Below are 24,696 nucleotides of genomic sequence, written 5' to 3'. Positions count from 1 at the left end.
ATAAAATAAAATAACTTTTTTAAAAAATGCATATTTATTGGTTCCATGTGAAGCTGTGAATATTGCTTTGACTGGGAATGAGTTCTTACTGCAATTAAGTATAAAAAATATCTTCCATAACTGAAGTGTGACCTGTATTACTGAGAAAAGAGTTGATAAAATTCCTCGAAGAGTTGGATTTTTGGTTTTTAAAAACATTCCTTTTATATACTACAAAGAAGTAATTCGTACTTTGGTTATTTAAACCACTGCATGGTATTTATAATGGCAGTTCCCAAAGGGTCCTCCCTTCACATAATCATAAACACAGACCCTCTTCTGGAGTGTACATTCTTGGGGTGGGCCTGAAGACTTGGGCTTCCATGTGTTTATATCGATTTGAAAACAAAGCATTATCCAGAAAGTAGTAGTCATTATACATGTCACCTTCACACAAGTATGGCAGTCTGGTTAAAGCTCTGGTAATAAAACCAGCCTTTCTGAAAACTTCAGGCAGACTATTCACTTGTTCTTCCCAATTCTGTCCCTTGATTTTTAAAATTTCTGATGGTTTCCCACTTGCTACTTATGTTTTCCACATAGGGATGAAAGGGTAAAGCCAGAGCAAGGATGACTCTGCCTCTTGTTGGCTCCAAGACACTTCTGATATCTTTTAACAAAGGCTGGGGCTAATCACAGCTGTCGAGCAAATTAAAGCAATTGACATCATACTGGAATCCTGTATTCTGCTATTCATTTATACCAAGCACATTATATTTCTTCTTCTGAAGCTGCCATATCATATTTTCAGAGAGCTCCATAAATTTCTTCAAAATGAGAGTTCATGATTTTTGTGACTTCTCCATCTCCAGCACCTAAATCTATGAGACTGGATTAATTTTTTGCAGTCTTCAAAACTGATCTGGTGAAAATGCAAACACTGAGCCTCTTCTTTGCAACCCAGTGATAGATATTGTAGACATAAACAGACTAAAAACAGGTGACACTAAAGAGTGATATAATCGGACAAAGAGACAGTCCAATTTCTCAATGCTGTTAAGAAGATCGTATTCCTTAAGGTACCTCTGAACAAAGAGAGCCTGGAGAGATTCACATTTCTCTCTATTGCACACCAACCACTGGCGGTTCTCCTTTCTGTTGGCCTCGGCCTCTGCCAGCCTGTAAAGGCTACTTTTCATGTTCACATACAGGGAGTGGATGAGCAGGCTCCTCAGCATCCACATCCTCCAAGCCAGCTAAACAGACACTAGGCTCAGGCAAAGCGAGCCCACAAATAGTCTCACCAAGCGCCCTGGCCACTTAGATCACTACCAGTGTTTGTGGCGTGGAAGGGGAGGTGCCACCACCCAGACTAGAGCTACTGTACCCAAGTTGCCCATCCAGCCCCTTCAGGGCCAAAGTGGGGGTCAAACTTATTATTTAGGTAATGTAAAATCAGATATAAAAACAAATACAGAAACTTTTAAATAAATAATATTTCAAATGAGTAATTTTAAGAAGATAATATTTTTGTTATTCCTGTATCATTAATAGAGTAATTTTCAAAAAGAAAGCAGAGTGACATCAGTGGAGTGGCAGAATATACAACTCTAAATTCTCATCCTCCCAAAAAAACTCTGGAAAACAAGCAGTAACTGTCAAAACCGACATTGCAATGATTCTGGAAAACAATCCAAGATTTATGAAAACCAAATGAACAATGAATGAGAAAGAGATTTCTTGAAAGCGCTGTGGCATTTTTACTTGCCCTTAGCCTACCAACTCCTTGGTACAGCAGCAGTCTTGAAGAGGGATGCAGTTCCCAGTGTGGGAGACCAGTACGAGGTTCTTGAGGGAGTAGAGCAGATCATATTTGCAAAATATTATGTAATTCTGTTTTAACTTGTTTAGGAGCTACCTGAAGGACTGACACAAAACAATCTCTTTTTTGTCTAACTTGAAAAAAGCAGTGGGATTGCTCTTGAACACACTGCAAGCTGAATTAAGAAGAAGCAGATACCTAGGGCAAAAGATTATAACTGAAACATTAAAGAGATTACCTAATGGGCAGCCTAGGTGGCTCAGTGGTTTAGCACTGCCTTCAGCCCAGGCGGTGATCCTGGAGACCCAGAATCGAGTCCTACGTGGGCCCCCTGCATGGAGCCTGCTTTTCCCTCTGCCTGTGTCTCTACCTGTGTGTGTGTGTGTGTGTGTGTGTGTGTGTCTGTCTGTGTCTCTCATGAATAAATAAAATCTTAAAAAAAAAAAAAAATCACCTAAGACCTGGCAGTAAGAGTTGGTGAGAGAGTTTCCTTGGTAAATTAGGACATTCAAAAGCACCCAAGTATATAGGAAAATATATATGCCCAGCACAAGCAGGAGACCAAAATCCTACACCTGAAACTTGTCACTAAGATGAATGCAACCCTGGCTAAATGATGAAGGATCGCTGTAGCACAGAACCAATCTGCAAAGAAGAGAGGTTTTGGTTTTTTGTTTGGTTCCTATTCGTTTTTTAGCTCCTGGCTTTCAAAAAATTATCTGTCAAAACTCTAGCTGAACACAAACTAAGAAATAAAGATTTCAGTGACTACATATGCGAAAGAATAAATCTCTGCAAAAATAAAAAATAGGGTGGGAAATAACAGAATATAGAAAATAGCAAATATCAGGAGAATCTAAATTTCAAGAGTTACCAAATTATAATATTCAAATACCCAGTCGTCAACAACAAAGAAAAACACATAGCATTAAAAAGGGGGGGGGAGGGAAGGAAGCCAGGCTCAACAAAAAAAAGTAAAATAAATTGATTAAAACTATCATTCAGAAAGCTAGAAATTGAATTTATCTGAAAAAGATTTTGACAAAACTGTCTTAAAAGATGTTTGAAGCACAAAAAAAAACACAGACAAAAAAAGAAAGGAACTCTTATAAATGAATGATTAAGCAAAATGAGATTATCAATAAAGGAAAAAAAGGGATGATTTTGGGGGCTGAAAAATAAAATACCTAAAATGAAAAAGTCACTAACTAGAGTGGTTCAATAACAGGTAGGAACCTCATTTTTATCTTTGATGAAAGACAAAAATCTACAAATCCAGGAAGCTTAAAGAACTCTTGGTATAATTAACACAGACACACATATAAAGAAACATAAAAAGCAAATTGCTAAAGACAAGGAGAGACTCCTCAAAGAAGCAACAAAGAATATGTCACATCACAGATTCCTCAGTAAAATTAATAGATGATTTCTTATCATAAAACATGCAGGCCAATTGACAGTGGGATGATGTATATTTAAAATACTTAAAGAAAATACTGTCCAAAAAAATTTTATATCTAGCAAAACAGATAGTGGGTTTCCTGGGTCACTCAGTCAGGTAAGTGTCTGACTCTTGATTTCAGCTCAAGTGTCAATCTCAGGGTTGTGAGTTTAAGCCCCATATTGGTACTCAAAAAAAAAAAAAAAAAAGTAATGAGAAGTTAAGACATTCCCAGAAACACAAAGCAGAGGAGTCCAATACCACTACACATAACTTGAAATAAAAGCTAATGGCAATCCTTCAGATTGAAGGGACAACAGATAGTAACTGAAAGCTGTGGGAAGAAAAAGATCTCTGATAAAGGTAAATACATTACTATATACAAAGCCAGTATTACCGTATTTAAGGTTTGCATTGCCAAACTTAATTTCCTATAAGATACAAAACAAATGCATAAAAAATTATATATCTATGCTACAGAGCAAAAGTGTGTAAAAATGTAACTTATAACAATATAAAAAGGGAAGAAGAACACTTCCATAAAAGACAGAGGAGTAGGAGGAACTTAAGCTCACCTTGTCCCATGGATACAACTATGTAGCATGCACATCAGTGTAATTGACCCAGAAAATGAACTGAAGGCTGGTAGAATAAAATCTACAACTAAATGTAAAGAGAAGGCAACATCAAAGAGGGTAGGAGGGCAAAGACACTGTGAGGAGCTAAACCCCAAGGGTCTGGCCACCAAAGATAGAGAGTCATGGGCACAATGAGGGAGGAGAAACAGCATGCCATACCAGGGAGCCTGCAAGAGAAAGACCACTCCCTAATATTTGCTTTGAAAACCAGAGGGGCTAAATTTCATTGGTTCTTATAACTAGTGGGATGTAAAGCCTAGAACATTAAAAATTAGTAGGTTCAGTTCTGTGAGAGCCCGGAGGGTAATAGGAAACTGAGTCTTTGCCATTAAAGAGAGAACACAAGAAACAGCTGGTAGAAATATAGCATAAAATAAGCAGTTTGAAAAATGCTCATGGCATACGGGAAGGAGAATTATTTACTAATCTCAGAGTTTACTGAGTGACTTCTCCAGGAGCAAAGGAACAGGCAGGCACCATTTTCCTCATCTATCACCTAGCATAAACACAGGTCAACCTGCAGAAACCAGTGCAGTGCCTGCATTCACTACCTTGCTGCATACACCACACCCTGTCCCCTCAGCTGAGCCTACCTCAAGCCTGGTGCTGCAGGGCCCCTCCTCCAGAAGACCTGCAAAATCTTGCCAGCACTGCATCTTCCAACTGCACACTTTGTGGGGTCATGGTCCTAGAGGCAGTGACTGGTCACCTGCCATGGAGGACACCAGCACATTATTAAAACTGTACCACTTGCCTACATGCACTTTACAGAGCAGCCCTGGCTACCCCCAATATCCACAGTGACTATGTGTCCCCTGTGGAAGAAAAGGACCAGCACTATCTTGTGAAAAGTGCAACCCCCATCCACATCTTCCAAGAGCAAGAGATATAGCTGATTTTCCTAACACCGAGAAGCAGAGAGTTAGACAATGTGAGGAGACAGAGAAGTATGTCCCAAATGAAAGACCACAACAAAAATCACAGCAAGAGACCTATGTGAAACAGAGATAATGAATATGCCAAATAAAGAACTTAAAGTAATGATCATAAAGATACTCACTGGACATAATAGTGGAAGACATCAGTGAGACCTTTTTTTTTTTAGATTTTTTTATTATTATTTATTTATTTATGAGAGATAGAGAGAGGCAGAGGGAGAAGCAGGTTCTATGCAGGGAGCCCAACATGGGACTCGATCCCGGGTCTCCAGGATCACACCCTGGGCCAAAGGCAGGTACTAAACCGCTAAGCCACCTGGGAATCCCCATCAGTGAGACCCTTAACAAAGAGATGAAGAAGAATCTATCAGAGATAAATAACTCAGTAACTGAAATTAAAAATATACTAGATGAAATAAATAGCAAACTGGAGGAAGCATTACTCTGTCCTCAGTGACCTGGAGGACAGAGTAATGAGAAGCAATCAAGCTGAACAGGACAGAGAAAAATGATTTAAAAAATGAAAACAGAATTAGGAAATTCGATCCATCAAGCATTCACATTATAGGGATCCCAGAAAAAGAAGAGAGAGAAAAGGGAACCAAAACTTTATCTGAAAGAATAATAACTAAAAACTTCCTGAATCTGGGGAAGGAAACAAAATCATATCCAATTTGCACAGAGATTCTCCCAACAAAATCACCCAAAGAGGGCCACACCAAAATACATATTAATTAAAATGGCAAAAAGCAGTGATAAAGAATTTTGAAAGCAGCAAGAGAAAAGAAAAAGTCACATAAAAGGGAAACCCCATAATGATACAGGTGGATTTTTCAACAGAAACTCTGTAGGACAGAAGAGAGTGGCATGATATATTGAAAGCGCTGAAAGGAAAAAATCTGCAGCTGAGAATAATCTATCCAGCAAGTATCATTCAGAATAGAAGGAGAGATAGAGAGTTCCCCAGACAAACAACAGCTATAGAAGTTCATAATCAGCCTAGAAATGTTAACGGGGACTCTGAATAGAAAAGAAAGAATATAAGTAAAAAAAAGTAGAAAGCACACAAACATTAAAAATAAATCAAGGGATTCACAAAATAAAAAGACACGAAGTATGAAACTACATACCTAAAGTATGGGGGAAAAGGAGTAAATAATAGGTGAAAGTTAAGTGACTTCCAACTTGACACAGACTGCTATATGCAGAAAATGTTATCTGCAAATGTAATTGTACCTACAAATAAAAAACCAACAATATATGCGCAAAAAATAAAGAGAAAGGAATCCAAGTATATCACTAAAGAAAACAGAGAACATACACAAACACACACAAAGGGTGTGAAAAGAAAGCTCGAGTAAAAATACTTATATTGAACAAAATTAACTTTAAAACAAAGACTAGTAAGAGACAAGGAAGGACACTATATAATCATTAAAGGGACATTCCAACAAGACAACATAACCTATATATATGTGTGTGTGTGTGTGTATACACACACACACACACACACACACACCTAACATGGAAGCTCCCAAATGCATAAAATAGTTAATAAAATATATAAACGAACTAATCAGTAATAATAACAATAATAAAATGGGACTTTAACACCCCACTTACATCAACGAATAAATCACCCAATCAGAAAATCCACAAGGGGGATGCCTGGGTGGCTCAGCAGTTGAGCGCCTGCCTTTGCCTCAAGGTGTGATCCTGGATTCCCAGGTTCAAGTCCCACATCAGGCTCCTTGCACGCAGCCTGCTTCTCTGTCTGCCTGTATCTCTGCCTCTCTCTCTCTCTCTCTCTCGAATAAATAAATAAAATCTTTAAAAAGGAAAAAAAAAAAAAAGAAAAGAAAGAAAGAAAATCCATAAGGAAACAATGGCTTTGAATGACACACTGGACCAGATGGATTTAATATATATTCAGAACATCCCATCCTAACATAGCAGAATATACATTCTTTCAAGTGCGCTCAGAACATTCTCCAGAATGGATCACATATTAGGTCAGAAAACGAGTCTCAACAATTTCAAAAAGATTGAAGTTAATACCATACATCTTTTCTGACACAACACTATGAAAGCAGAAATCAGGCACCAGGAAAATCTGGAAAGAGTACAAATACAGGCAGGTTAAATAACATGCTACTTAATAATGAATGGGTCAACTGAGAAATAAAAGAGTAAATTAAAAAAAATACATGGAGACAAATGAAAATGAAAACACACAATTCAAAACCCTTGGGATGCAACAAAAGTGGTTCTATGAGGAAAGTTTATAGCAGTATAGGCCTACCTCAAGAAGCAAGAAAAATCTCAAATAAACTACCTAAGCTTGCACCTAGGGAAGGCAGAAAAAGACCAAACAAGACCCAAATCCAGCAGAAGAAAGGAAATAATAAACATTAGAGCAGAAATAAATGATACAGACACTAAAAGGATAGAAGTGATCAATAAAACCAGGAAGTGATCTTTGAAAAGACAGACAAAATGGATAAACCTCTACGTAGACTCATAAAAAAAAAAAAAAATCAACAAAGAAAAAAACCATAAAGAGAGATAGGATTCAAACAAACAAAACCAGAAATGAGAAAGGAGAAATAACTGACCCCACAAAAAATACAAAAGACGGTAAGAGACTATTATGAAAAATGATATGCCAATGTACTGGAAAACCTAGAATATATGGGAAATTTCTAGAAACATATAACCTATCAAAACCGAAGCAGGAAAAAAAAAATAAAAAATTTGAACAGATCAATTACCAGCAATGAAATTGAATCAGTAATCAAAAAAATTTCTCAACAAAATGTCCAGGACCAGACAACTTCACAAGTGAATTCTAATCCCACCAAACATTTAAGAAGAGTTAATGCCTATTCTTCTCAAACTTTTCCAAAAGAAAGAGAAGAGGAAAGAAAATTGCCAAGTTCATTCTATGAGGCCAACATTATCTTGATACCAAAACAGGACAGAGACACAACAACAACAAAAAACTACAGGCCAACATCTCTAATTAACACAGATGCAAAAATCCTCAACAAAACATTAGCAAACTGAATTCAACAATACATTAAAAAAAAAAAAAAAAAACGGTCCATCACAATCAAATGAGATTTACTCCTGGGATGCAAGGGTCTATCAATATTTGCAAATAAATGTGATATATCACATCAATAAGAGAAAGGATAAAAGCCATATGATCATTTCAATAGATGGAGAAAACGCATTTGACAAAGTACAACCACCATTCATGATAAAAACCCTCAATAAAGTAGGTTTAGAGGGAACATACCTCAACATAATAAAAGCTGTATATTAAAAAAAAAAAAAACACAGAGAAAGAACATCAGACTCAATGGTGAAAAACTGAGAGCTTTCCTCTAAAGTGAAGAAGAAAAGAATGTCCACTTTCATCACTTGTATTCAATGTAGTACTGAAAGACCTAGCAAAAGCAATCAGAAAAACAAAAGAATAAAAGGCATACAAATTGATAAGGAAGAAGTAAAATTTTCAGTATTTCAGATGACATACTATATAAAGAAAACCCTGAAGACTCCACCAAAAAAACTTGCTAGAAACAATAGGAATGAATAATAATTCAATAATAGAATTACTGAATTCAGTAAAGTTGTAGGATAAAAAAAATCTATGTGCACAAATCTCTTGAACTTCTATACACTAATAATGAGGCAGCAGAGAAATTAGAAAAATAATCCCATTAAGAACTGCACCAGGGATCCCTGGGTGGCGCAGCGGTTTAGCGCCTGCCTTTGGCCCAGGGCGTGATCCTGGAGTCTCGGGATCGAATCCCACATCGGGCTCCTGGTGCATGGAGCCTGCTTCTCCCTCTGCCTATGTCTCTGCCTCTCTCTCTCTCTGTGTGACTATCATAAATAAAAAAAAAAAAAAAAAAAAAAAGAACTGCACCAAAAAGAATAAAATACCTTGGAATAAAATGAACCAAAGGGGCGAAAGGCCTGTGCTCTAAAACTATAAAACATTGATGAAAGAAACTGAAGATGACACAAAGAAACAGAAAGACCTTCCATGTTCATGGGTTAAAAGAACAAATATTGTTAAAATGTCCAAAACAATCTACACATGTAATGCAATCCCTATCAAAATACCAACAGCATTTTGCACAGATCTAAAACAATCCTAAAATGTGTATGGAACCATAAAAAACCCCAAATAGCCAAAGTAATCTTGAAAAAAGAAAAACAAAACTGGAGGTATCACAATTCCAGACTTCACAATTATATTACAAAGCTGAAATAATCAAAACAGTATGGTACTGGCACAGTTCCATTGACCTATAGATCAATGGAACAGAAAAAAAAGAGTACAGAAATAAATCCACCATTATAGTTCAATAAATTTCAGCAAAGCATGAAAAAATATTTGATGGGAAAAAGTCTCTTCAACAAATGGTGCTGGGAACACTGGACAGCAACATGCAAAAGAATAAAACTGGCCCACTTTCTTACACCATACACAAAAATAAATCCAAAGTGGATTAAAGACTTAAATGTGAAACAGGAAACCATTAAAATCCCAGAAGAGAGCACAGGCAGTAATTTTTCCGGCAATGACTATAACAACATTCTAGGTATGTCTCCTGAAGCAAGGGAAACATATGCAAAAATAAACTATTGGGACTATACCAAAATAAACAGCTTCTGCACAGCAAATGAAACAACCAACAAAACTAAAAGACAACTTACTAAATGGGAGAATATATTTACAAATGATACATCCAATAAAGGGTCAGCATTCAAAATATATAAATAACAAAAACTCAACACCCAAAAAACAAATAATCCAATTTTAAAATGGGCAAAAGATATGAATAGACATTTCTCCAAAGAAGACATACAAATAGCTAACAGACACATGAAACAATGCTCACACTCATCATCAGAGAAAAGTATATCAAAACAAGAGTGAGATATTACCTCTTATCAATAGTGAGATATTACCTCTTATCTGTTAGAATGGCTAAAGTAAAAAACACCATAAAAAAGTGCTATTCGCAAGGAAATGGAGAAAAAAAGAATCCTCATGCACTGTTGGTGGGAATGTAAACTGGTATAGGCACTGTGGAAAACAGTATGGAGGTTCCTCAAAAAATTAAACATAGAATTTAACATATGATCCAGTAATTCCACTACTAGGTGTTTACCCAAAGAATGCAAAAATACTAATTCAAAAGGATACATGTACCCCCCATGTTTATTACAGCAACATTTGTAATAGCCAATTTATGGAAGCAACCTAAATGTCCATCAACAGATGAATGGGTAAAGAACATGCTGGGTATGTATGTGTGTATATGTTTATGCATACATACACACCATGGAATATTATTCAGCCATAAAAAGGAATGAAATCTTGCCATTTGCAATGACATGGTTGGAGCTAGAGAGTATAATGCTAAGCAAAAGGAAATCAGTCATAGAAAAATAAATGCCAATAATTTCACTCCCATGTGAAATTTAAGAAACAGAAGAGCAAAGGTCAAAAAACAGAGAGGAAACCAAGAAACAGACTGTTACCTAGAGAGAACAAACTGATTGTTACCAGAGGAGAAGTGGGTGGGAGGATGGGTGAAATAGGGGAAGGGGACTAAGGGGATTTGGAGTACACTTATCTTGAGGACCAATTAAATACATGGAATTCCTGAATCACTAAACCGTACGCCTGAAACAAATCTAACACGGTATGTTAACTACACTGGAATTAAAATTCTTAAAAAAAAAACATAAAATAAAAAAGGGAAAAAAGACAGGGCTAAATAGCAGATATTTTGTATGCTATGAAGTTTTGGTATCAACTTGAAGTAGACTGTCATAAAGATGTTAAATATAATTCCTATGGTAACCACAGAGACCATATCTTAAAAAAAAATTACACAAAGGGAATGAGAAGGCATTCAAACAATCATTACCAAAAAAATAAATAAGTAAATAAATAAACACAAGAAAAAGCAGTAATGGAGGGAAGGAGAGTGAGGAAGGGTAAAAAAACATAAGTAACACAATAACAAAATAGCAGAAGTACTGTTTTATCAGCAGTTACTTTAAATTTAACTGTATTAAAGTTTCCAATCAAAGGCAGAGAGATTACCAGAAAGGATTAAAATAATTGCATCACTATATGTTGTCCATAAGATCCAAATCGTAAGATTCAAAAACACAAAAAATTGAAAGTCAAAGGGTAGAAAAAGATATCCTATGTAAAAAAAAAAAAAAAAAAAAAAGAGAGAGAGAGAGAGAGAGAGAGAGATACTGTGGCTATAATGATAACAGACAAAATAGAATTTGTCAAAAACTGTTACAAGAGATAAAGAAGGATATTATTTATACACTGATAAAAGGGTCAATTAATCAAGAAGATAAACATTTATGCACCAAACAAAATACAACATGAAAATATATGAAACAAACGATTAACAGAATTGAAGGGAGAAACAGACACTTCTACAATAATAGTGGAAGACTTCAATTCACCATTTTCACTAATGGAAAGAACATCTAGACAGAAGATCAATAAGAAAATAGAGAACTTGAATAGCAATGTAAACCAACTAGACCTAATAGACATCTGTAACACTGTACTTGACAACAACAAGATACACAATCTTCTCAAGTACATGCTCCAGGAGAGGCCATATGTTAAGTCAGAAAACAAGTCTCAGTATATAAAAAGACTAAAATCATGTATATCTACTCTGAATTTACAGGAGTAAAGCTAGAAGTCAATTACAGAAGGAAAATCGGGAAATTTTTCAAGTATAAATGAAAATACGTGTGTCTACAGATGGAGAAAAGACAGATAAGTATGTGGGTGGAGTCTACATAAACAAGGTAGTTTTAACTTCTAAGGGGAAAAAACATACTACCGATGACCTCTGGTTAAATTTTAAAGTAACTTCCAGGAAAAAAAAACATTTGCTGAACTGGTAAAATTAAATTGCCATACTCAATAGTTTAATGAAGTTTTAAAGTAGAGGCATCATGACTAAACGTCTCAAGCAAGACAAACCTGAGTATATGTTATTTAACATTCAGTATCTCAGCTTCTTTTTTTTTTTTTTAATATTTTTTTTATTTATTTATGACAGTCACACAGAGAGAGAGAGAGAGAGGCAGAGACACAGGCAGAGGGAGAAGCAGGCTCCATGCACTGGGAGCCTGACGTGGGATTCGATCCCGGGTCTCCAGGATCGCGCCCTGGGCCAAAGGCAGGCGCCAAACCTCTGCGCCACCCAGGGATCCCTCTCAGCTTCTTTGTTTGGAAAATGGGAAAGTAACAGTTTCTATCACAAAGTGTAGTTACAGGGATTAAATAAGATACCTTTAAGTCAATGTAATTCCTCAATGAATGTTAGCTATGATTTTTCTGAACATATCAATGTATTTAACATACTGGATCCAGTGGAGGAATAAAATTAAAAGGCTATTCTATATAAAAGAAATAAAATTATTTATAACTTAAATAACTAAAAATTATAATCCTTCTAGTCATTAAAAAGCATTATTCTGGGCACCTGGGTGGCTCAGCTGGTTAAGCATCTGCCTTCGGCTCATGATAGCTGTGTTCTGCCTGCCACCTCCAGTCATGATCCTGGAGTCTCAGGATAGAGTATGGGATCTGCTGCTTCCTCTCCCTCTGCCCCTTCCCCTGCTCATGCTCTCTCTAATAAATAAAATCTTTTTTAAAAAGCATTATTTCTGATAAACTTTTTAATTAACAAAAATTTATTTATCTGTGCAAGTTCTGTGGTATTCTTCTAATATCCTTCCTGATGATGATTATCATACCAAATATTGAATATGATATGAGAGTAGAAAAAAAATCACAAAATTAAATTACAGCCTTGAAATACAAAGCCACCTAATGCACGAGCTTAATGTTTCTTGAGACTGACAAAATATAGACAGATAAAGAACTAGAACTATAGTCAATCTAGTAATAAACTAAAACTATACCATATAGGATAGTTTACAATATTACCTATGCACCAGAATAAAACAAGCCTTAAGAATTATTAATGACTCTGAAAGTGAATGAAAACAAGGTCTAATTAGATAGTTACAAGTGTAACTATCTAATAGTTAACTATCTAATAGTTAATTTCTATTTATTATGATTCTTATTTCTGGGCATATTGTTATTTCAAACCCAGGCATTCCATAGATTCAAAGCTGCTTGATGTCTGGGGGGGGCGGGGAGGAGCAGACCAGGAATTAATCAGGTAAAAAGATTTCCAATGGACAATTAATCCCTCTAGATCCTAGCATCCATATCTATTAAAAATGAGGTAGGACCAGTTCAGTCTAAACTCATGAACATGATGATCAACCAAGAAGTCACCTGTGACAAGTAAGTAAAAAGAGAGAGAGTGTGCACACATGTGTGTGGTGTGTTCGAGAGAGAGCAAAGGTGAGGTGAGAGAACCACGGTAGGTCTAGGATTCTCTACTTATAAATGGTTTTCTAGATTATTTTGGTGATCCAAAATAAAGACTTTTTTTTAGTCCAAAATAATAAGCTTCTACTGTGCTAAAAGTGAGTCTCTTGTTGTAGAAGGCAACTTAACTTGCTCCAAACAGGGAGATTATTGAATATCTTATGTGTCACCATTTACTGTGGACTATCATAAGCACATGCTTCAACCTCATTTTCCAGCAGTAGTAGTGGGTTGCATTGAGTTATGTCAACTCTGTACATTGTCCTATTATGACCTTTAGCATGTAGTGATTATTGGTGGAAGGGTGCAGACTGGAGGTGGCAGGCAAAACACAGCTATCATTAGCCGGTATGGTCCTCCTGCAGACCACATGGACTTCAAAAGCACCTTCCTAAGGCGTTACACAATGCCAATATTGTAATTTAGATAAGTACAAAGCATATATATACTAAGTAGATCAACAACAAATTTGAGAAGAGCTTCTTCAGAAGTAAATGTATTAAAAAAGAACATTTGAAAATATTTCTTTAAACCTATAGAGAATTAGGTCAAGGATGATTATTATGTAATTTGCCCATTGCTATATTTTTTCTTAACAAAAATTCAAATAACAATTTGGTTTAAACTCTAGCTGAAATTCTTAGTTTTGCTACTAATCTTAACAAATGTTTTAATGAAATGCCTCCAACAAAACAAAACAAAACACAAAAGTTTTTCAAAGAAAATCTAACTGATACTTAGGTAACTCTACCCGAGATGTTAAATTATGTTAAGTGCCTAATATAATAAAAGTAATATATAAATTGTTGCTAAATAAAAGACTATATCTAGTACTGAAATCCTATTTCAGTTTCTATAAATCTTTCAAATAATAACTTCAAAATAGTAATTCTTCTTTTTCTTCAAGGTTTAAAATAAGGAAATACCTTTCTCTACAGAACAGGTTCCTTTGGGCACTTCCCATTTTCATTATTGATTATAATCAGTGCTAGATACTTGAATACCTAGTAAGTGGAAGACACCTCATAAAATGTAAAGATACCCATTTACCAAAAGTGATTAACTAAGCTATTATTAAATATAACCTTTTTGTATGAAAAATTAAAGTGAGATCTATTTGAGGGATATAAATTACCATCCATGAACCAGAGTAAATAATCCTATATGTCTTAAACGACAGCTAACTGAACAAGTTCATATATCAAAGATCTACTTTAAAAGTATAATGGGCATTTTAACTATGAATCCCAAAGCACTGATGAAGAACCGATGGTAAATACTCTCAAACTTATCTTTATTCTTACAAATGATTTACTCAACTAAATCACATTAAAATAAGAATAATCTAGGGGCACCTGGGTGGCTCTGTCCATTAAGCATCTGCATTCTGCTCAGGTCAGGATCTCAGGGTCCTGGGATCCAGCTCTCCTTGGGCTCTCTCTGCTCAGCAGGAAGTCTTCTTCTTTCTCTCCCTGTCCCTCCCCCACACTCATGCTTTCTCTCTGTTTCAAATAAATACAATCTTTATTAAAAAGCATTAAAAATACAGTAATCTAAAATCCTTCAAGTAACGATATCAAAAAATTTTTAATATTCACCATTTCCTTTAAAGAATTCAAAACATTAACTGATCCTTAAAAATGTTTGATACATTAAAGAACTGTTTAAAAACTATCTGTTTTTTAAAGAGGAAGTATAAATCCATAAGCTGACTTCTATTTACCATTTTATGATAAAGTATATTAGTGGAAATGATTTTTAAACCTGATAATAACTAAAAATATGTAAAAGAAAAAATAACTTCTCCTTCAAATTTGCTGAGAAATGTGTAATGTACAAAATTCAACTATCCTTTTAAAGAATAAAAAATATTATTCAAAGTAGTTATTTATTGAGCATTTTATCCAAACATGTTTAATTATCTAGAAAAATTGAAAACAAATTCTCATTAATAAATGGATTTATTTGAATGATTCAAACTTCTATTCATGCACCTGGATCATGTGATGATAGCTTTTTTACTTATTCTTTCAACAATTATGTATTAAGTATGTCCTATATTTTAGCCTAGTAGCAAGCAAAGTTCAAAACCCATCTCTGACTTCCTTAAGTTTGTTGAAAGTTTGGCAGAGGAAAGAGAAAGTCAAAGCAACATACAATGACAGCTTTGAAAAATGTTATAGAAAAGTTACACACCCTACTATACAGTAACATATGAGAAGGGAGAGGCCACTGACCAAAAAGAGCATGAAGAACACCACTAGAGAGCATGTGCCAGGATTCTGTGAAGGTCTTGTCAAAGATTTGGGTCAAGATGAATAGGAAGGCAGTGAAAGAAATGTTTTAAGGAGAAGCAGAATATGATCAAGTTTGCATATTCTTTAAAAAGATCCCTCACTTGAATTTGAGGGTGAAGGAATTTGAGGGTGACTATAGGGATAAGAGTAGAAGAAAGAATACTGAATAAAAGCCCTTGTAATCTAAGGCAAAAAAATGGGGATAAAACAGTCATATTGTTCATATCATTCTCATACCATCTTAGGAATGGAAACTCTCCATTTTTAAAACTTGTTAATATTATTTACTGAGAACTTACTATGTGCCAGACAGTTTTAGGACATGGAAATACTATAGTTAACAAAACAGACTGAAGTGTGGGGATGGGGGGAATGCAGGAGAAAACACAAGAAAATAAATTCTTAACAGATAAGTTCACATAATTATAAAAGCTGTAAAGAAAATACAGCAGAATAATGCGATATTCAGTGACTGGAGCAGGATGCTCTCTGCAGGGAGAGGAATATCTGATCTGAAATTCTAGTAACAAGAAAAAAAATAGCCATTTAAACAACAATGGCAAATGACAACAAACAAATTGCAAAAATTAGCCATTTAAACATCAATGGCAAAATTAGTCATTTAAACATATAACATGCAAAGGCCCTAGAACAGAAGCTGGCATTTTAAAAAGAAGAAAAAAAAAAAGCAAGCAAGCCAAGATGTCTCAAAGGCTAGGAATACAGTTATGTAAGATGGGGGTCTCTGTGAGAAGAAGCAGCCTTTGAACAGGGAGGAAGTCTAGATTTTATAAGTACCGAAGCTACCATAAATTTTAAAACGACGAAAAAGATCTATTTTATGTTTGAAAGATGATTCTAGCTGCTGTGTGAACACTGGATTGAAAGTGGGGGACAAGAAGCTAAGAGATCAGTTAGGATCTGTTATCATAGGATAACCTGATAAAATGGGCAGAGACAACTACATACTTATCCTAAGATATTTTTTCTAAGATATTTTAAATGAGGATTTGAAATTTGAAATCTTCTGAAATTATTTGAAATTATTTCTACAATGGAAAAGTAAATAACTGTGTTAATACTTTATTTTTGTATACAATGAAGAATTATCTTAATTTTATTAATAATTTTATTTATTTTTTACAAACTGCTTTCTATATAGATCACAAATTAATTTAGTTTCTAAATAAGACTGACATCTGGCCACACACATACACACAAAACAAAAACAGAAGAAACGGGGATCCCCGGGTGGCTCAGCGTTTAGCGCTTGCCTTCAGCCCAGGGCGTGATCCTGGAGACCGGGGATTGAATCCAATGTCGGGCTCCCGGCATGGAGCCTGCTTCTCCCTCTGCCTGTGTCCCTGCCTCTCTCTCTCATGAATAAATAAATAAAACCTTAAAAAAAAAAAAAGAAGAAGAAACAGTAAAATAGCAACTTCTACATTATTAGTAGGATTTCCAAACCCATCCAACATGGAAAACCAGTGCAATCCTCTCTCCCCTCCCTCTTTACAACTGAAAACTCCAGGCAAAGGATTAAAAGCAACTTCTTGAGGACTCTGAAATGTAAATAATAGCAGGCATACCAGACAAGCACTCAAAGACACAGTGGTGGAGAGTGTTTGGAGTATTTTTCTCCTTTACCTCCCAGCTTTGAGCTCAGGTCAGGCTGAACCTAAGAACTAAATAAATAGCATGCACTGAAAGCAAAAATTCCAATCCTGTTTTTCTGCGACTAGGAGAATAATCCTCTTTTCTTTTACTATTTCTTTACTTCTCATCTTGCAACAAGGCCAGGCCTAATTATAGAACTACAATGACACAGTGGGTGGGTGGTAGTAGTGATGGGAGCACATAAAACCCTGAGGAATAAAGCTATCTTTTCAGATAGAATACTAGAAAGGAAGTCCCTATTATGTGAACAGTGAGGAAACTCCATTACTTTTTTTCTTTTCTCATTCTCTCATCATTTTGCCACAAAAGTGGGCCCATTAGTATAGAACTATATGATAGCATAGAAGCAAAAACTCTGATAGAACAAGCCAGACAGTGTGGGGTTATCCTGGAGAAGAATACCCTAGATCAGGGGATTCTCTAATTCTTTACATGAACTGACACAAATCCGAGGTTCCCCCCCCTAAGTTGTATATGCTCAAAACATACCCAAAGCAGTACAGCAAAAGCTCTGAAAATTAACCTGACATAAACTACCGCTGTGAAAATTAACCTATGACATAAACTACCAACAAAGTCCCAGACTAAACCCTGAGAGGTTACAGGCAAGCTGGACTCAAAAAAGTAAAGAATTTGAAAGCGAACTGACACTGAAACCACCATCACCACTCAGAAGGTTAGGCCAAAATTGTAATATAAACCTAATTGTGGTGTCTGCCTGGGATTGGGAGGGGGAGGGCTAGAGAGGAAAGAAAAATGGAGGGAAAAAGGAGAAAGGAAACCAAAGAAAAAATTTCAGATTTAACAAGATCTGGAGTTTTGAAACCAAATATTCAGAATGTTCATGATACAATCTAAAATTACTTGATATATCAAGAACATGGAAAATCTAGCCAACTTTCAAGGCACAATACAATCAATTCTGAGATGATGGAGATGTTGGTATCAACGAAGATTTAAAGAACTTACTATACAACTTTCTGCCATGAAGCACACTTTTGAAAGACATGTTCATAGTAAAAAAATAATTTAAGAAACTATTAAAAAGAATCAAATTAAAATTTTAAAACTATAAAGTACAGTGTATTTGAAATTTTTTTAAAAAAAAGCAATAGATGGATTCAAAATTAACATGGAGTTGACAGAGGAACAAATCAATCAACTAAAAAAGAGATCAAAAGAAGTTATCCAGCCTGAAGAACAGAGTAAGATTAAGGAATTAAAATGGAGAGAACCTCAAAGAACCACGGGAAAATATAAAGCCCCTAGTAAGTCTTCAAAATTCAAACTTTTTAAAAAACATTATCAGTATGACATTACATAAATCATCAATATCTTTACAGTTGTATTCAAATATAGTTTCAGCATAAAGAATAAATGTAAAGATTATCTAAATGAAAAATGAGATTACAACACAATGTGAAAATTAATCTTTCCATTCTAGCATGTATTTTCTTTCATTTCTTAGATATATTTTTTCATTAAAAATACATATACATTAAAAACTTGCACATATGAAAGAAATATTAAGATAAAAACTAGCAAAAAAGAAATTTTTGAAAAAGAAGAAGGAAAGAAAAAAGAAAGGAAAAACACCTATTATATAATTACATGGTGGAAAATATTTTTTGTTTTTCCTATAAAAGTGAAATTACACACTACATATACAATTTTGTGTTCTATTATTTCATATATTAAAAGTGTAAGCACTTCTCTCCTGTTATTTTAAAATTTTATTTACAAAAATTTTAAATGACTGCATAATAATCAATGAATGTTCTATAATTTAACCATTTTTATCAGTGGATATTTCTGCGTTTAAAATAGTTACCTGTTCTTAGTACACTAAGATAAATATCTTTGCGCAAAAATCTTTCCTTGGGAAAGTACTAACAAAATTTCAAAGTTAATACAAATTGATTAAAAAAAATCACAAAAATCATATATGATTATGGAAAACTTTAAAATGCAGATTCAAGGAAGAAAAGAGGCCACCCACAGTTTTACCCATTAATATTTGACAGATTTGCTCTAATTTTTAATGCAATTCACTATGTAGACTAAAATTTGAAAACAATTTACAGTTTAATAGTATTATTAAACAATCTTGACTGGCTACACAGAATTTTAAACAATAGTTGATCTTCACAGCATAATTATAAACCCAATATATTCCTACTGCTGTTCTCCCTGGAGCACATATATAGAACTGTCCATGTGAGGAGTAACTTGATGCAAGTCAATGTCTTGAGAAGAATATTTGCATTTTGTGACTCTGTATTCAAATATTACAGAGTACTGACTGTGGCCCCAAATCTATTTTCTCCTTTTTGTGGGGCATATGGCAACCCAGCTACAGACTACATTGCCAGCTCCATTATGCCTAGATGTAGCCCTGTAGGCACAAGTGCTTAAAAACAAAATTCTGATGTCTTGTATTAATTTCCTTTCTTTCTCATAGACTAGAACAATGGCTAAAGCAGGCCCAAAGAGTAGCTATGAACAAAAAGACAGAAAATGGTGGTGATATGGAAAAACTGAAGCCCTTATACATTGCTACTAGTAATATAAAATAGTGCAGCCCTTTTGGAAAACAGTATGCCTATTTATTTAAAAGTTAAACGTAAGTTTACCATTAAGACCCAGCAATTACACTCTAAGAATCTACCAAAGAGAAATGAATATAATACATGGGTATTCGGGATCCCTGGGTGGCGCAGCGGTTTAGCACCTGCCTTTAGCCCAGGGCTCGATCCTGGAGACCCGGGATCGAATCCCACGTCAGGCTCCCGGTGCATGGGGCCTGCTTCTCCCTCTGCCTATGTCTCTGCCTCTCTCTCTCTCTCTATCATAAATAAATAAAAATTAAAAAAAAAAAAAAAGAATACATGGGTATTCACAAAGATCTGAGTTCAAATGTTTATAACAACATTTTTAAAATAGTCCCAAACTGGAAACATTACAAATACCCATTAACCACTGAATAAACAGAAAGTGGTATATCCATACAATGGAATACTATTCAGCAATAAAAGAAAGAACCTGGTGCTACTATATGCTACAACATGGCCAAATCTCAAAAAACATTAGCTAAGTGAAATAAGCCAAACAAAATTAGATGTAATGTCTCTTTGAAGTCTACTTAGTCTGAAATTAAAGTTGCCTAGCTTTCTTGTTAGGCGTTTTCATGACGACTCTTTCTCTACATTCTTTAGTTTTGACCTAAGTAATTTTAGTTTTCTATTGTTACTATAACAAACCATCACAAGCTTAGAAGCTTAAAACAACATAAATATATTATCTCACAGTTCTATAGGTTGGAATTCTAATATGGGTCTCAATGGGCTAAAATTAAGGTTGGGAAGGGCTGTGTACCTTATTGGCAGCCCTTGGGAAAATCTGTTCCTTGCTCATTCACAGTCATTCAAATAAGTCAGTTTCTTAAGAACTGAGGTCCCCAATTCCTTAGGAACTGTGAGTAGAGAGTTGTTGCCAGCTTCTAGAGGCCACCCAAATTCCTTGTCTTTCTCCATCTTCAAAGCCAAATCAATGGACCAAGTCATTTTCACACTTTCTCTCTCTTTTGCCCTTCTACTGTTGCTTTTCGCTAACTGCAAGTATAAAGGTTCTAAGTTGTTAAGGACTCATGTAGTTACACTGGGCCAACACAGAAAATCCCTAATAACTTTCTGATCTAAACATGTGTAAACCTTAAAAACATCCTCAAAGTCCTTTCTGCCAAGTAAGGTAACATATTCACAGGTTCTAGAGATGAGAGTTTGTGGAAATATTTGGGAGTGAAGGAGACATTATTCAGCTTACCGTATCTTTTTATTTAAAGTAAGGAACCTGCAAGAAGTATATAATTACTTGTTGCTTTTTAAAATCTGACATAAAAAAACAAAAACAGAAAAATAAAATCTTTCAGACAATCTCTGCCTTTTAACTGGTATCCTTAGACTATTCATATTAATGTGCTACTGATATGGATGAATTAATATATAGGGTCCAGCCACCTATTTTCTATCTGGTCCGTCTTCTTGTTCCATCTGTTCTTTATTCTTTCCCCTCATTTTATGCCTTCTTTGGAGTTGAGGATATTTTATGATTCCATCTGATCTCTTCTATTGAATTATTATTTATCCCTCTGTATTATATTTTAATTTAATGGATACTCTTAGAGGAAGGTTTGAGAAACCATGGTATATAGGCCAGTCAACTGTTTTTTATATTAAGTTTTATTAAAATTCACCCATTTGTTTAGGCTACTTTTGAACTATGATGGAAGAATTGAGTAGTTAAAACGGAGATCATATAGCAAGTCTTAAATTTATATTATATTATCCTTTAAGAAAATGTTTCCTGATCCCTGTTCTACACTTACAATATTTAATTAATTAGCATCTATCTTCAATCATTATTATAAGGTCACGTGTAGCAGAACCTTAAACAGTATATTCCCAATTCCTCCCTCTAATCCTTTGTGCTACTGTTGCTATATATTTTTTTACATATGCTATAAACACTGTATGTTGCTACTATTATTGCTATAGAAATATTTTAGAGCAATTAAAAATAAGGAAAAAATAATTTTACTTTTCATTCCATTTCCCTCTTTTCTTTGTATAGAGCGAAATGCCTTGATCCTATCATGTAGCTTCTGCCTGACAATGCTTCTTTAGCATTTGTTCTAGCATTGCCTGCTAATAACCAATCTCCATGGTTTTGCTTATCTAAAAAAATTGTATTACTTCATTTTTTTGGAAATATATATTCATTAGGTATAGAATTCTGGTTTCACAAGTTTTTATCCCCTCTTTCACAGCACATTAAAGTTCTCACTCCATGGTCTTCCAGCTTCCATGATTTTTGAACAGAAATCTGCACTAATTCTTATTTACTTCTGTCTGTATTTTTTGTATTAGTTTTCTATTGTTGCCATAACACCTTTTTTTTCTGATTACCTTTAAGAACTTTTGTTTGTTTTCAACTGTTTGAATATGACTAATTTTTAAAAATATTTTATGTATATATTCATGAGACACACACAGAGGGAGGCAAAGACATAGGCAGAGGGAAGTGGGCTCCTCGCAAGGAGCCTGATGTGGTACTCAATCCCAGAACTCCGGGATCACGCCCTGAGCCAAAGGCAGATGCTCAAGGGCTAAGCCACCCAGGTGTCCCCTATGACTAAATTTTTAATTATTTTTTATTTTTGTTTTCTGTATTTATTCCTTGTGTTACCTGAGCTTCTTGAATCTGTAGTTTAGTGTATATCATTAATTTCAGAAAATTATTGGTCATTTTTTTTTTAAATATTTCTTCTCTACCTCTCTTCTTCTGGGATTCCAGTTATATGGACCATTTGATAATGTCTCATGGGTTCTCAGATGTTTCTTATTTCTCTGTTTCAATTTGGGTAATTTCTGTTGATTTATCTTCCCATTTGCTGGTTCTTTTTTGTATGTGTCAATTTTATTTATGATCCTGCCATATGCATTCTCTTTGTTACTGTATTTTAAATTTCTAGGGTTTCCATTCAACTTATTGATAATAATTTTTGCTATCTCTGCTGAAATTAACCATCTGATCTTTCATGCTGTCTGGACTTTCCACTAGAGCCTTCATCATGTAATTCCAGGTTACTTAAAATACATTGTGATATAGTTCTAACATGTGTCACTGCTATGTCTACTTTTTTTTAAATTTTTTTTTATTTATTTATGATAGTCACACAGAGAGAGAGAGAGAGAGAGGCAGAGACACAGGCAGAGGGAGAAGCAGGCTCCATGCACCGGGAGCCTGACGTGGGATTCGATCCTGGGTCTCCAGGATCGCGCCCTGGGCCAAAGGCAGGCGCCAAACCGCTGCGCCACCCAGGGATCCCTGCTATGTCTACTTTTGATGATTGCTTTGTCTCTTGTGTGTCTTTTCCTTGCCTTTTCATATGTTTAAAAACTTTATTAGGGAGCTTATGTATTACTGTCATCATGTGTATGATAGTAAAGACTAAGGTAATCTTTATGTTTGGAAAGGAGTATACACTTCCACTAGAACTTTTAGCACACAGGTTTAAATTAATCTAACTAGGAGTTAAACTAGGTTTGAAGTCTGTCATTGCTATGGCTCAGTGCACCACAGGCTGCAAATTTCTATAGTAATACCTTCTCTTGAGGATGGGGAATTCATTTTGCCAAAGAACATTTTTTTTTTTCATTTTCCTAATTTCTCCACATTCAGTTCTAAGGCTCTGTGCTCAGAATCTATCTCGTGCAAGTTACTTATATTTAACACTTGTTATCCTGGCAACACGGAATGAAAAATAGGGGACAGTGTTCTTTGACCTTCTGATTAATACTTAGTCTTAGGTAAGCACTGTGTCTCTGGATCTCATGTATATTCCTTTTTATTAATCCTTCCTCTCCCAAAGCATAGTTCCTGTAGATGTTTCCGCCCCTCCCCTAAGGCTTGAGGGTGTTCCCTCCATTCCAATTCCCCAGGAACAAAGAGATTCCACCAGTGTCCTAAGGCAATAATGATGGTTATAGCTCTCCCAACAGCATATGGCTTTGTTCTATAAGAGGAAGAAGAGTCCGGGTGTAGTTTATTGTTATTCCTGCTGTGGCTACTGTAGTGATCCTCTAGTTCTTCACCAAAGGGGGGGGGATCTTCTTTTTTCTTGGTTGACAGGGTTCACAAAGAAAAATCTACACAAGTATGTGGGGTCCTCCTATTCTTGTGGCTACCAGGGGTTTCACCTTTCCTCACCAATACACACTTGGCCTCCACCAATTCAATGATCATTTTGGTTGAATTTTTTCTTTAAGTGTCTCTGTCTTGCCCAGGTAAGTCAGTACTTGCACTCTGCCTCTCTCTGCAAAACAGGTGTCTGTCTCTCCCCAGATTCTGTGTCTAGATTCACTGTCCAGCCACTTCAGCACTCAATGGGTTATTAATGAAAAGTTGTGAACTTGCTCTCTGTACACCTTTTTATTTTAAAGTTGAGACTGAACTCTTTTTCTAGCTCTCTACATCTCTGATCAGAAACCAGAAGCCGTCCTATTTCTACTTAACTCCATGTATTATGGTTTTCAAAGTTTACCATATAACTTTCCACATAAGTTCACTCATTCATCAAATGTTCAGCTAATGCTTTCTATGTGGCAGGCATTGAGAAAGAAACCATTCTACTAAAGTTATGCAGCTAACATCTGCCATACCAAACTACCTACCAAAACAAGATGACCCCAATTTCTAACCTAAAGGGTGAGAACACTTAAGCCAGAGAAAAATATTTCATGATTACATTTATCTGCAAATAAGTTTAGATAAATATCATGGTTTGACTCAAATAACTTTAAAATATGTCATGTGGCACTGTGGAGGATATTGATATGAATAAGATAAAGACTATATGTTGCT

The 24,696-nt window shown here is 35.2% G+C and overlaps 1 protein-coding gene and 1 pseudogene across 8 annotated transcripts in view; both read right to left on the bottom strand.

The window, feature by feature from the left end:
• The window catches only part of TBC1D5 (TBC1 domain family member 5), a 542,853-nt gene that overhangs the window by 271,440 nt on the left and 246,717 nt on the right, over positions 1-24,696 (bottom strand). The gene's annotated exons all lie outside the window — the stretch shown is intronic.
• Positions 299-4,564, bottom strand: LOC119877447 (annotated as a pseudogene).

The sequence above is a fragment of the Canis lupus genome, chromosome 23, assembly GCF_011100685.1.
Source record: "Canis lupus familiaris isolate Mischka breed German Shepherd chromosome 23, alternate assembly UU_Cfam_GSD_1.0, whole genome shotgun sequence".
NCBI classification, from domain to species: Eukaryota; Metazoa; Chordata; class Mammalia; order Carnivora; family Canidae; genus Canis; species Canis lupus.
The sequence above is the reverse complement of the archived record's forward strand: the minus strand, read 5'-3'. Positions and strand labels throughout refer to the sequence as shown.